The following is a 12,978-nucleotide window of genomic DNA, read 5'->3' on the forward strand; positions in this document are numbered from 1 at the left end:
TCTTTCAGTATAGTGAAACTCTAGTGTATTTGTGTGAGAGTGTTGGGTGTTTTGGTTTTAGTTTTAAATTTTTATTTTTACTTAGGACATCTTTCTGATGTCCTTAAATAGGGAGGTGACACTTGAAGAAGCACTTTGGTTTGTGAATAAGAAGATGTGTTTGTGTGCCTGTTTGTGTGTGTGTGTGCATGTTTTTTAATACTCTGTTCTTGAATTAGCTGATCATTGCCATTGGTGTCCTAGATTTTGAGGTATTTAGGTAAGCACAGAGTTGAATTTAATTGTTTTCCCAAAGGGATTTGCTTGCTGTGTTGCTAAATGAAATTGAGGACGGTACACTTGACCTTTCCAGGTGAGGGGTGGGAGAGTAGGATGTGTTTGCAAATCATAGGAACTGAAACATGAACACCAGGACCATATGGCGTTCAGAAACTTCTATGATAATTTCAATGAATAAGTAACGTGCTTGAAAATCACATTTAAAAGTACACTTAGTGCTCATTGCAAAATGTGGAGAGAGCGCTTTGGGAGTTGAGGAAGAGATTCATTGGCATTCTTTTCTACCCCATGGTACCCTCATTGTGTCAGCTATAGACCAGAAACTGATGTGTCACCTGAAGATTGTATTGATAGTTTGGTGTTATATCTGTGGGGAGAGATTCAGATTGCTGTTGGTTGACAATTTGCTGAATAAGAAAGATCATGCTTTCCTAATACTTTATTTTTTAATAAATTTATTTATTTATTTATTTTTGGCTGTGTTGGGTCTTCGTTGCTGCACGCGGGCTTTCTCTACTTGCGGCGAGCGGGGGCTACTGTTCGTTGCGGTGCGTGGGCTTCTTATTGCGGTGGCTTCTCTCACTGCGGTTGTGGCTCGTGGGCTCTAGAGAGCAGCCTCAGTAGCTGTGGCACAGGGGCTTAGTTGCTCCGCGGCATGTGGCATCTTTCCGGACCAGGGCTCGAACCCGTGTCCCCTGTATTGGCAGGCGGATTCTTAACCGCTGCGCCACCAGGGAAGTCCCTATCCTAATACTTTAATGTATCATTTTTAAACGTTGTGATTCTTTTTCTCTCACTAAATAAAATTTCATGCCACTGAATAAAATTTAACGCTTACAAACAAATATTGTGCGACTGATAGCTTATTGAAGTTTTTCGTGGTTTTTTTTCCGTTGATATTAGCTCTGGATGGATTATATAGTTGTAAGCCCAACTGGGTCATGTTATGTTACCTCTCTCATACCAGATTTTCATGTGACAAGTCCTATCTTGGTCTTTGTATACGGGATTTATTTGGCATATCATGGTGTGAGTTGGGAAAGTGCTTTTCATTCGTCACGTGTGACATATATATGGTTGAATCTGCTGTCGTGGGGTGATGGGTAAATGATACACATGTCTATATATATATGCTCATATACATCAATGCATGCTCACAATACTGATTTCGCCAATTCTACAAGCGTTAAATACTTGTTATTAGTGTCATAATGCTTTAAAGAAGAAATCAAGTTTATATGTGTCTTGGTTAGTGTCTCTTTTTCTCCTCCTTTGAATAACTCATACTTTTGCACTGAACTTGTAAAACCTGCAAGCATAATAAAATGTCATTTTGCAGGAACGAATGGATATTAAATGACTTACCTGAAGAGTATATGAAGCAAATATGTTTCCCCATTGATTCTTAAATTAAAAATGAAGGATGTTTCCTGAATATTTATTTCCCTATACCTACAGTGCTACGTTTGTTTTTCCTCAAAGTTTAAAAAAGAAGAGTGACTTTGTTTTGGTTGGGATCCTGCTGTTTGTTTTGAATGCACAGCCAGGGCATGCTGGCTGTATTCTGTACTCAGCCATAATAAAGTGGTTCTCAGTGATTCTGATGAAACAAGAGGCTGCTTGGCTTTGTGGCAGGTGCATTGGACTTGTGCAGTTTGGTTTTGTTCTGTTTTCTGTCTCGGTTGTTGCTAATAGATAGATGACAGTTTACGATATTTGTGACATTTGTTGAATGAGTAAGCGAATGAATGAATGCACAGAGAAGGCCTTGAGTGCTGTTCTAGTTTCTATCCCCTGGAGCATCCACTATGCAGAAGCAGTGTTTCTTGCCAAAGCATATGTAGAGAGCTGTGTTCTACACCCAAGTGTGATGGGGTGAGGGCTCCCTGACTGCCGTCATGAGGTGGCATTCAAAGAAGTTGCCATTAGCAACCTACCCGTTGTCTTGTCCCTTGTGTTTTATTATTTTTTATGTTTTGCTGCTATTTTCTGCTATGATATTGTGAGTACGGTACAAATTTCTGTTTTGTGAGGGACCTTCCTATCTCACCTCAGATGAAAGAGGGCCCTCGGTTGCCCTGTTTACACACTGGGTGTAATAAAATCCAGTCTTAGGTGCAGAGGGATGATTCTGCTTGTGTGATATCATTCTAAAAGGTCCTCAAGTTCTTAACGAGGAAGGAGGGCCTAAGGAATTAAATCACAGAACCTTGTATTGGAAATAGTAACGGCGGGGATTTAGAAATTGCTCTCAATTTTTTCTTCTGAACTCGTGTTTAATATCATCTCAGGGTGGGTGCTAACGGCACTGATCTTCCATTGCTGTCTTTTTTTCCTCTTTGTCGTAGTCTTTACATTTGTGCTGTCACGTATGGTAGCCACTGGCCACGTGTGGCTCTTTAAATTAAATTAATTAGAATTAAATTCAATTTAGAAGTCAGGCCCTCCGTTGTACTGGCCACATTTCAAGTGCTCAGTAGTCACATGTGGCTAAATGAATACCTTACTAGATAACGAAGGTACAGTGCAGAAAGCTTTATCAGATGAGAGATGGTTAGTTAGATTTTTGCCTAACAGGTATTCCAGGAAAGAGAGGGAGGGGAAAATACCTCAAGTCTGAAGAAGAGAGAAATTTCAAACCAAGTGACTAGAACAGTGAATAAAAATTCAGCACATCAAAAAAATTACTACATGAAGGCTCATCATCGTGTCATTTTAGAAAATCAGGGATAAAGGCAGTATCTAAGCACTTTCTAGATTTAAAAAAAAGTCATAGGAAGGGTTTTGAATCAGAATGACATCATATTTCTTAAATTAGAAAACAGACTGAGCTTAGAATTCTATGAAAATTTATTTTCACTGAGAATTTTGAAGTCATTCCCTCACTGGTTGTTAATTAAGAGTAGCATAAAGTTGTTTGTCCATGTTCAGGATATCAGTATAATTTAGATTTCATACATCACTTCTCAGGAAGCTACTAGAGAATGTGTCCCATCAGAATGAGAGAGTAAACCAAGAAAGGGGAAGATTTGGGGTCCTGGAAACAGAAAGAGGCAGAAGGAAGTCTCAGGATGCTGGTGTGATCTCGGGGCATCTGCTCTGAGCCGACCCACCTCTGACGGGTACAGACTGGAGCAGAGACCAGAGGAAGGTCTGGTGTGTATATATGTGGGGAGAGGGGGTGGGGGTGAGGGCAGGATAGACATGGAACTGTGACAGATTATCCGAGTTAAAAATTGAAAGGTTGTGGAGGGTGTTGGAGGAATTATCAAAGAAAATAAAAGCAGAGGCAACTAGTAATCCCAGGAAAATTGAAGAGTTGCATAAGAAAGGAATCATAATCACACTGCACTGCTTGCTCAGCGGTGCCGATTCCATTGTCAAAATAATACGTGTGCATTCTAGATCTAACCCCCCAAATGTTGTACTGTCGGGGAAACATGGGAGGGCAAGTCCAGGATTGGTGATGGGAATTTTAAAAACCAAAAATCCTCTTCCATGTGTGAGAAAATCAAGTAAAGTGGTATCTGACGTTGATAGGATATATTATAAGCAGCTTACTTAGAAACATGGAAGTCCATACTAGGGAGCACTGCCAATAACAAACAGTTGTAAGGTTTGAAAGTGGTTGCTTTGTGAAGTAGAATTGAGGATAGATGGTGCTGGAAAGCTTGCCGTGAAAAATGAGTGCTTTGCCTCCCCTGTGTGCGTGTACTACTTTGAAAAGAATAAAAATGGTTTGGAAAATGAAAGTACACAGTATATATACCTTGGGCAGAATTATAGAAGTTTTAGTATGGTTCAGATTCGGGGTTCTCCACCTTGGTGATATTGACATTTGATCCAAATAATTCTTTGTGGAAGGGGCTCTATGCTGTGTGCTGTGGGATGTTCCGCAGCCTCCCTGGCCTCACCAGATGCCAGTAGCATTCTTCCCCGGAGTCCTGGCAACTAAAAATGTTTCCACACGTTGCCCGGTGTCCCGGGGTTGGGGCCGGGGGCGAAATCAGCGCCATTGGAGAAGCACCGATTTAAAGGATTTAAAATCTGGTATGGAATGAATCATCTCAATATATAAAAACACTGGTCAGCACAGTATGGGCAATGCAGGAAACAGCAGCTTCATCACGCAAAGCTTGAACCCCACACGGAGCAAAAGAAGTGGTTTGGAATTCTCTGGCACCGTGAACCGCCGCCGCCCACCCCTGCCTTTGGGACCAGAATGTGTCTTAGCCCCTGGCTCTTGGCCCGGTTAATTCAGGGCTCACTAAAAAAAGAAAAGGACTCAGGAGGAAACCGCGGCTCCTCTGTCATGCACCGTGGCTTCGGAAAACATATTTTAGATTTTTCACATTATTTTCAGGGTGATACAACTGCATTTCTCCAGAGTGGAAATGTTAATCATTATGGCAACTTCGGGAAAAAAATGCACGCTTTGGATATATTTCTCTGCTCAGTTGGCTGCAGGACGAGATACATTCCTCCTACCTCCCCACCCCCCTCTCCCTCCCTCCCTCCCTCCCTCCCTCCCTCCCCCAGCAATTCTTTTGCAAGTTCTTGGTTCAGTTCCTTGCAAGGTGTTTTCCCTTAGAATTTACAAAGGAAGTCAACAGGAAAACGGTTCCTCAGATTTTTTTTTTTGATGTGGATGAAACCTCATAAATAATTTAATATCCTCATTTCACAGCTGAAGAATCTCTGGTTCAGAGAGTTTCTTATAATTAATTAGGAGCAAAGTGAGGCCTGTAACTCTGCTCCTCTTTTTTTTTTTTTTTTTTTTTTTAACGTTTTCATTTAAACAAATAAAATGCATGTGCACAGTAATGCTGTGGAAGGAAGACAGAACAGGGCAGTGAAATGGATCAGGCCTCTGGTATGTTTTGTCAGCACTTCCATACAGTTCAGGGTTCTGAGCATGATCTGCCAGGAGCGTGTGCCCTTCCTTGTCAGCTTAGACAAAATGAAGGAAAAAATTTTAAAAAAAAGAAGCCAGAAGTTCATGAGGGGCTGCTTAACTCCAATTCCTCATGGTCCAGACAGAGCCCCTTTGGGGGGTAGGGGGTCTAGGATGATGCAGGAGCAAGTCAGAAAGGGAAGGCTCTGGTCCCCCCCGTCTCCCAGCTCTTGTTGGGGCAGTCCTGGAGCCAGCATGCGCAACCACTGCAGCTGTCCTCACACTGGTGGCCCAAAGAGTGACGTTGGTCCGTACTGTTCGGGCGACTCCTTCCTCCCTCTGCTGGATTGAGGCAGCCGCATTCTCTCCACCGACTGGCCCTCCGGTACTCTGCTTGCTGTCAGCATCCTCATTCCTGAGTACCGTGGTAGCGAGAGCATCCCCCGATATTTTGGGAAACTTCCGTGCCTTCCTCTTGCTCCCATTCGTTGCCTCCAGTACCACTCAAGCAGTAGCCCCTTTCTCTTCTACCTTGCCTGACTTCTTGTGCCAACAAGTGCCACCTCCTCCATGAAGCCTCTCTAGATTTCTTCCATGCGGAGAAGACGGCGTGCATGAGTCCTGGTCATCCTGTCAGCCGCGGTCCTCCTTGTCCTCCATCTCAGTAGCAGTTATTTGCTAGTCTTTGCCTGATTTTTGAGAGACGACTGTCACTAGAAGCCAAGAACACCACACTATTTTGGATTTCCTCCTACCTTGCCATACTCTCCTCTGTCTCATTGGCCAGGTCCTTCTTCTCAGGGTTCAGTGGTCAGTATATATAATATATATAATATATATATATAATGGACTATATTATATATATAATCGATTATATAATATATAGTCGATTATATACTATATATGTAGTCGATTATATATATCACATATACAGTCGACTATATATATTACATATGTAGTCAATTATATATATTATATATATAGTCGATTATATATGTATAATCTATTCTTTTTCAGATTCGTTTCCATTATAGGTTATTACAAGATACTGAATATAGTTCCCTGTGCTATACAGTAGGTCCTTGTTCTTTATTTCATATATAGTAGTATCTGTTAATCCCAAACTCCTAATTTATCCCTCCCCCCTTCTCCCTTGGGTAACTGTAAGTTTATTTTCTATGTCTGCGAGTCTGTCTCTGTTTTGTAAATAAGCTCATTTATATCATTTATTTATTTTTTATTTATTTATTTTTATTTATTTATTTATTTATTTTTGCTGTGCTGCACGGCTTGTGGGATCTTAGTTCCCTGACCAGGGATTGAACCCAGGCCCTCGGCAGTGAAAGCTCGGGGTCCTAACCACTGGACTGCCAGGGAATTCCCTGTATCAGTTTTTTAGATGCCACATGTAAGTGATATCGTATGATATCACTTGTCTTTCTCGGTCTGACCTAACTTCACTTAGCATGACCATCTTGAGACCAGTGGTTCTCAGCGGGCGAGTATGCCCTCAAGGGGACATGGGCAGTGTGGGTCAGTTTTGATTGTCACCCCTTGGAAGGATGGGGGATTCCTATCGGTGTCTAGTGGGAAGAGCCTGGGATGCTGTTCAGTATCCTGCAGCGTAGAGGATAGCCCCACCACAGACACAGCGGTCTGATCTAAATGCCAGCAATGCCGAGGATGAGAAATCCTGCATCAGATGCTTCCATCCGGGCCCACAGCTTCAGAGGTCATGGTTACTGCCGGACTTAACTCTGTGACTGTGACCTCTCCCGCTTGCTCAGACCTGTGTGTTTAACTACCTAGTTAACAGCCTGCTTGCAGAGCCAGTGGGCGTTTCAAAGTTCACTCCTCAGAAGACTCTTGATTTCTCTTCCGCTCAGCCTTCGTGCATCCCGGGCAATGGCCCCACCTTCCAAATTTTGCTCAAGCTCTGAACCTAGAAGTCGTCCTTGCTTCTTCCGTCCCCTCCCCAGCACGCCTCCGCCCTACCGGTGCGTCCTCCGGGTCGCACCCCCAGAACACCTCGGACTCTGTGCGTCCCTCTCCATCTCGTCTCTCGTCTTCCCTGCACTGTGTGAGCCACTGTGTTCCTCTGCGGAACAAGAGCTGCTTTGGGTTTTGTTCTAAGAGCGATGGGGGCCCCTGAAGGGTTTCTGAGTAGAAAGATGGTCACATTTTCTTTTCTCGTTCAGTCTGGTGCTGGGTGAAGAGAGGTCAAGAAGACGGGAGCAGACTCCTTTCCAAGGGCTGCAGAGTCCTCCGTGATCCAGGACCTGCTGTCACTCACTTCTGCTGCCCAGTCCGCTGGCCTTCCTCCCTGTCTCCCAGTCGCCAAGGTCGATCTCACCACGGGACATTTGCACTTGCTGGCCACTCTCGCTCCCATTCGAGGGCTCCCTCCTCGTAGAGCTCCATCCCAGCCCCCGGTGTAAACTCAGCTCCTTGTCCGCTGGTCCCTTGTCTCCCGCTACCAGTTTGAGCGACATCACGTCTCTCCTGTTAAACGGTCTCGTTGTGAGTTTTCTGGCGAGTTTGTTGTCACTGATCTCCCCTCACCGAGATCCCCCCAACCCCCCTTCTCACTGTCCGGCCGGGTGAGTGTCACGTGACGGCAGACCTCCGGTGTCCCGGAAACCAGGGCCGCACTGAGCAGCGTTTCCGCTTTCCGCAGGACTACTGTCCGGCCGGGTGAGTGTCACGTGACGGCAGACCTCCGGTGTCCCGGAAACCAGGGCCGCACTGAGCAGCGTTTCCGCTTTCCGCAGGACTGGGCGTGTGGTTCTCAGTAAGCACGCGCTGAGTTGCGTTGAATCTAGAAACACCTGTGTTTTCACTTAGCGTGTGTTAGGATGCTAGAGGAAAATGAGAGATGGGTAGATGTTTCAGCGACTGGAATTCCCTGGGGATGTGATCACAGTCGGTTCTCAGATAGCGAGACTTTTGAACAGATTTGTGTGTGTGGACAGTCACGTCGTGTGCTTTACCTAGAGACGTAAGCCTGCCGTTCACCTACGGCGGTTGTCCACCATCTGACGCCGTTATTATTTCAGCTTCTTAAGACCTCCTATTTCAGAAGTCTGCCTGCTTCGGGAACGGTCGAGAATGTATTCGAGATGTCTTCGTTGATATGTTTTGCCTGACTTTGGGTATTTTTTTCATTGACAGGTAACTGAAGACAGAAAACAGGCCTAAAAATAAACCCTAGAAGGAAGAAGGGATTTGCCTACATTTGGCTCTGAGTAAGTGGAATTGTAAAATGGATTTCTTTCTTATTCCATAATGAATATCCTGTCAACCGCTCCACGTTTTCTGGGCTTAAAAATTAACTATTACTGTATTGGCTGTACGTACCGGAAACAGTGATTTCCCAGGATTTCTTGTAATAGGTGATTTGGTAACCAGAAAATGCTTTATATCTGCGTCGGCACTTCGTAGCAAGCTTCTATTTTATTTAGCTTCTGGAAGTCAGAAATTTTAGGAGAGAGAAATGGAGATGGTTGTTAAAGTGCGTGTGCTTTCGAGGGAAGCATCGTTGCTGCTGTTTTTTCCCATGTGCGTTTCAGGTACTTATTTTTCCTCAGATGGCTGATTTATAATAAACAGAGTTTTTTGACTCTTTTGCCTTTTACAGGCTCCCTTTGTCTTGTATGTGCCTCTCAGAATGTGTTTGGAAAATGACAGGCATCCAGACAGGCAGCCACTGCTTGTGGACCAACCAGAATTTTCCATAAAAACCTTGTTTGGCACCATTGTGAGGCAACGTGGCCTGTGCTATAGGCCCCTGGGGAGGCGTTTTCCTTCTGTCTGAGCCCCACGTGGACTGTTGTGAGGGGTAGAGAGAACCCAGACTCACCGAGAACAGGGCCGTCTGGGTTCTGGAGTTGCCATCTTGGCTGCTGTATTTCACCCAGTTTACAGCGAGGCCCAATTCTCACCCACATCAAGAACATCCTTTTCAGACCACCTTTTATGAAAGTCTCCTCTTTCTGGGATGACCATCCTTTGAATCTGTTACTTCTGGAGCATTGTGGAGTATACAAGGATGTGTGAGATGTGTCTTGTGTTTTGGGGTAAGGGATTACACGTGCTGGAAAGCTGTGGTGTGGATGGGCTGTGCCGTGGGTGGTGCAGACATCTCCTGCTGTGGGAATTCCTAGGAAGGGTCTATTAGCCTGTGCTGGAGCAGCTGAGGAAGGCTGGACCTTTCTCTTGAAAGGGACACTTGGGTTGGGTTCGGTGCTGCATGGGATTTCAACACGTACTGAAGAAATGCGTTCTAGACGGGGACTCTGTGAGCAAAGGGGAGGAGTCAGGAATAAGAAAGCTTTTTTTTTTTTTTTAGGGAAAAGTGGATAGGCCAGCCTGGTGGAATGCAGGGGACTGGGGGGAGGGGCAGAAAAGGTATAAGGAAGAGGCAAGGACTCTGAACTTGACCCCGTCTGCACAGTGCCTAAAGGAGACTGATTCAGATTCTCCTAGCATTAGAGCTGCCATCTTTGTGCACCAAAGGTGACCTTTAGAACCAGCCCCCACGGGTGAAGAAGGATGAGTATATCATGGCAAAATACTTCTGCAACACTTACTGTGTGCCAGACACTGCCATAGTTTGGTTAACTTTATTGAGTCATAATTCACACAGCTGACAATTCACCCATCTGGAGTGCACATACAATTCAGTGGTTTTTAGTGTATCCACAGAGTTGTGCAACCATCACAGTTGATTTTAAAACATTTCATCACTCCCCAAAGAATCTCATACACGTTAGGAGTCACTCCCCATTCCCACCTCCCCCAGCCCCTGGTCACCTCCAGTCTACGGTCAGGGTCTGGGGGTCTGCTCATGCTGGACATTTCATGTAAATGAAATCAATCATGTAACGTGTGCTTTGTGACTGGTTTCTTTTTTACTTAGCATAATGTTTTCAAGTTTCTTTGTAGCATTCCTTTTGTTTGCCAAGTAACATTCCATTGTATGAATAGACCACATTTTGTTTATCTGTTCATGAATCAGACACCGTTATTTTTGAAGACTTCTATTTTGAAGTAATGTTGGACTCAAAAAGAGGCTGCAGAAATAGTACAGTGAAGTCTATCTAGAGCACCTTCCTCCGCCTTTCCAGGCTGATAACATCTTATGTGAAGATACTACTTATCGAGAGAAGGAAATTGACATCGGCAGTGTTGACACAAATGCAGACCTTATCTGGATTTTAGCCGTTCTTATGTGTGTGCGTGTGTGGGTGCATGTGGACAGTGTATGAAATATAATCACGTGTAGATTCGAGCAACCCCCACTGTAATCTGATGCAGAACTCTTCCATCAGCACAAGGAAAGCTCCGTATGCCCAGTCTGTATGGTCACCCTCTCCAGCTCCTGGCAACAACTGCCTTCTCCGTCTCTGTAATTTCATCCTTTCAAGAATGTTCCATAAATGGACTCATGCAACGTGCGGCCTTTTGAGACTGCCTTTAGTGACTTAGCCTCCAGCCCTTCAGATCCATCCCAGGTGTTGTGTATCATTACCAGCGCCTATGCCTAGTATTCCACAGTCTGGATGCACCAGTGTGTATTTATCCGCTCATTCGTTGAAGGATGTTTGGGATCTTCCTAGTTTGAGGCTACGACAAACAGAGCTGCTGTGAACACCCACGCACAGGTTTTGGTGTGAGCCAGATGCTGTTTTCAGGTCCCATTTATTCCTCATGCTGTCCGGCGAGGTCGGTGCCATTGTTGCCTCTATTGTCCAGAGAAGGATGCTATGGCACAGGGGAGCCCTGGGCCTCCCCAGGTCATGTGGGCAGTGCTGGAGCTGCCGAGTTTAGAAGATGCAGAGATGGCATTGGGCTTCCCCACCTTTAGGACACTGCTCAGGAGAGAGTTCTGGCCCAGCTGATGCGGAGAGCAAGCCACCCCGCGTCCCCCACCAAAGAGAAGAGCGCCAGCGTCAGGGCTGGGATCGGAGCCGCGCCGCTGGGGATGAATCCCTTTCGTGGACAGAAACAGACCCAGCTCGGAGGCAGCCAAGCCCATTGTCCTGTTGAGCTGCATCCCCCTTTGGAGGCCTCTGTGTGTGATCGGGGAGGAGGGTCAGGCACCTGGGAGCCCGGGGAAGCCCTGCAGGTGTTGTCAGCTCTTGGGGTGATGGAAGTCAAACCCACGGGGCACGCACCCGTGTTATTGCTGCCGAGAGCCACCCGGCTGCGCTCCCAGAGCCGCTGCCCACGCGCGTCTCCGGGAGCTGCCTTCAGAGGGGCTGCTTGCTTCCACCTGGAGTTCAGTCATCCAGGCGGCGAGAGGCTGAGCGGTGTCCTCTGTTCTGCCCTTTGTCACTGTTGTTGTAGTGCCAGGACAGAGGCAGGGGAGCAGGAGAGCCCCCCTGCTTCCATCACCCGTGCCTCTGGCCCTTCTGGGAGGCTGGTTGGGTCCTCTGAGCCTCGGTCTTCTTTCCTGTGCAGCGAGGAGGTTAATCCCTGCTTCGTAGTTTTTCGGTACAGCGTGTGCAGCGTTGTCTTGAGTGCCTCGAGTCAGTGCACGTGCCTGTTCTTCCTCCTGCTCTTCTCCCACTTCCCCGGCCTTATGCACAGTCTGGGAGTGACGGAGAACCCCGGACTACACAGCGTTTGCTTTGGGGCTGCGTTCTGTGTGCGTGTGTGTGTGTGTGTGTGTGTGTGTGTGTGTGCAAGCGCGCGCACATGCGTGTTGCTTATTCTAAGCGCCTGCCTTCTGCTTTCTCATTTTTCTCTGCTGTTCTTTTTTTTTTTTTGGTAGGGGGTTCCTAGTAACTGGGATGGGTGGCCACTTCCCACCAATTCCTTTCTATTCATAAAATCCAAGAAGGGCTCAAATGAGCCAGGTAGCTGTCATTAAAAGGAGCCCTGACTCTGAGAGAAGTGGTTCCCTGGAGCCCGGAGAGAGTTTCCCGTTAGAATTAGTTAGAACTGGGCACAGTAACAAGGACAAAACAGTGTCTTTTGTGGATCTCATGTGGGTGGACCGTTGTGTTAAAGACCAGACCAGTTGCCGGGGTTTTCATCCTAGGTTGGTGCAGGTGGCAGCCCGGGGAGGGGTGGGGTTTGTTCAGCAGGCCTGGGGTGCCATGGGCCAGAGTGGGGTGTTGCTCATTTGTCTTATCGAACGCCATAAAGCGTCCCGGGTGCCCTTGGAACCATCGCCCGCTGATTTAAAGACGTGAATTCCACGTGGTGGAACAATTGCACTTTCTGTGGTCTCCAGCTGATGAAATGTGCTTGACGAGGTGCTGTTGATAGCGTGATTCAGCCCTTCCTTCCTCCCTTCCTTCCGACCTTCGGTTCACATTTATTCAGTGTACTTTTCTTTCAGACAACGTTTGTCTTCTTGAATGCCCAGAACACACAGGTAGAGCCCCACAGACACTCCCTCCCTCCAGGTTATCAGGAAAGCTGCTTTCCCCCGAGAAGCTACTCCTTTCCTCTCGAACCCACGCAGCCTGGGCAAGGGCCGTTGGGAGCAGCCATGTCCCAACTGAGGGATTGAAAGTCTGGTGAACTTCTTCACGATGGAATCTGATGCAGATAGACATTACGTTCTGATTAATTAAATTCAAGAATAAGCTCTTGAAATTGGCTGTCAATTCTGGTTGTAAACTGGCCCGAAAATGGTGAGATGTTTCTTTCGTTTCTGACATCTGTTGCTACTTCTGGCTCTTGTACCAAATCAAAGTATGTTGTTTTTCTTAGTGTTTCCTTTTGGCTTTCCTTGTAAACATGGGTGGTTCCCAGAGATCTCTTTCTTGGTTTAGGACAGTGGCTCTCAAGTG

The 12,978-nt window shown here is 46.2% G+C and overlaps 1 protein-coding gene across 3 annotated transcripts in view; it reads left to right on the top strand.

Annotated features, from left to right (window-relative positions):
• The window catches only part of TBL1X (transducin beta like 1 X-linked), a 223,379-nt gene that overhangs the window by 73,548 nt on the left and 136,853 nt on the right, over window positions 1–12,978 (top strand). For all 3 annotated transcript variants that reach the window (XM_061179409.1, XM_061179408.1, XM_061179410.1), the window contains exon 2: window positions 8,345–8,418. The gene's annotated coding sequence lies outside the window, so the exon portion shown is untranslated. The remainder of the gene's footprint in view (window positions 1–8,344; window positions 8,419–12,978) is intronic.

This window comes from Eubalaena glacialis, chromosome X (assembly GCF_028564815.1).
Source record: "Eubalaena glacialis isolate mEubGla1 chromosome X, mEubGla1.1.hap2.+ XY, whole genome shotgun sequence".
NCBI lineage: Eukaryota > Metazoa > Chordata > Mammalia > Artiodactyla > Balaenidae > Eubalaena > Eubalaena glacialis.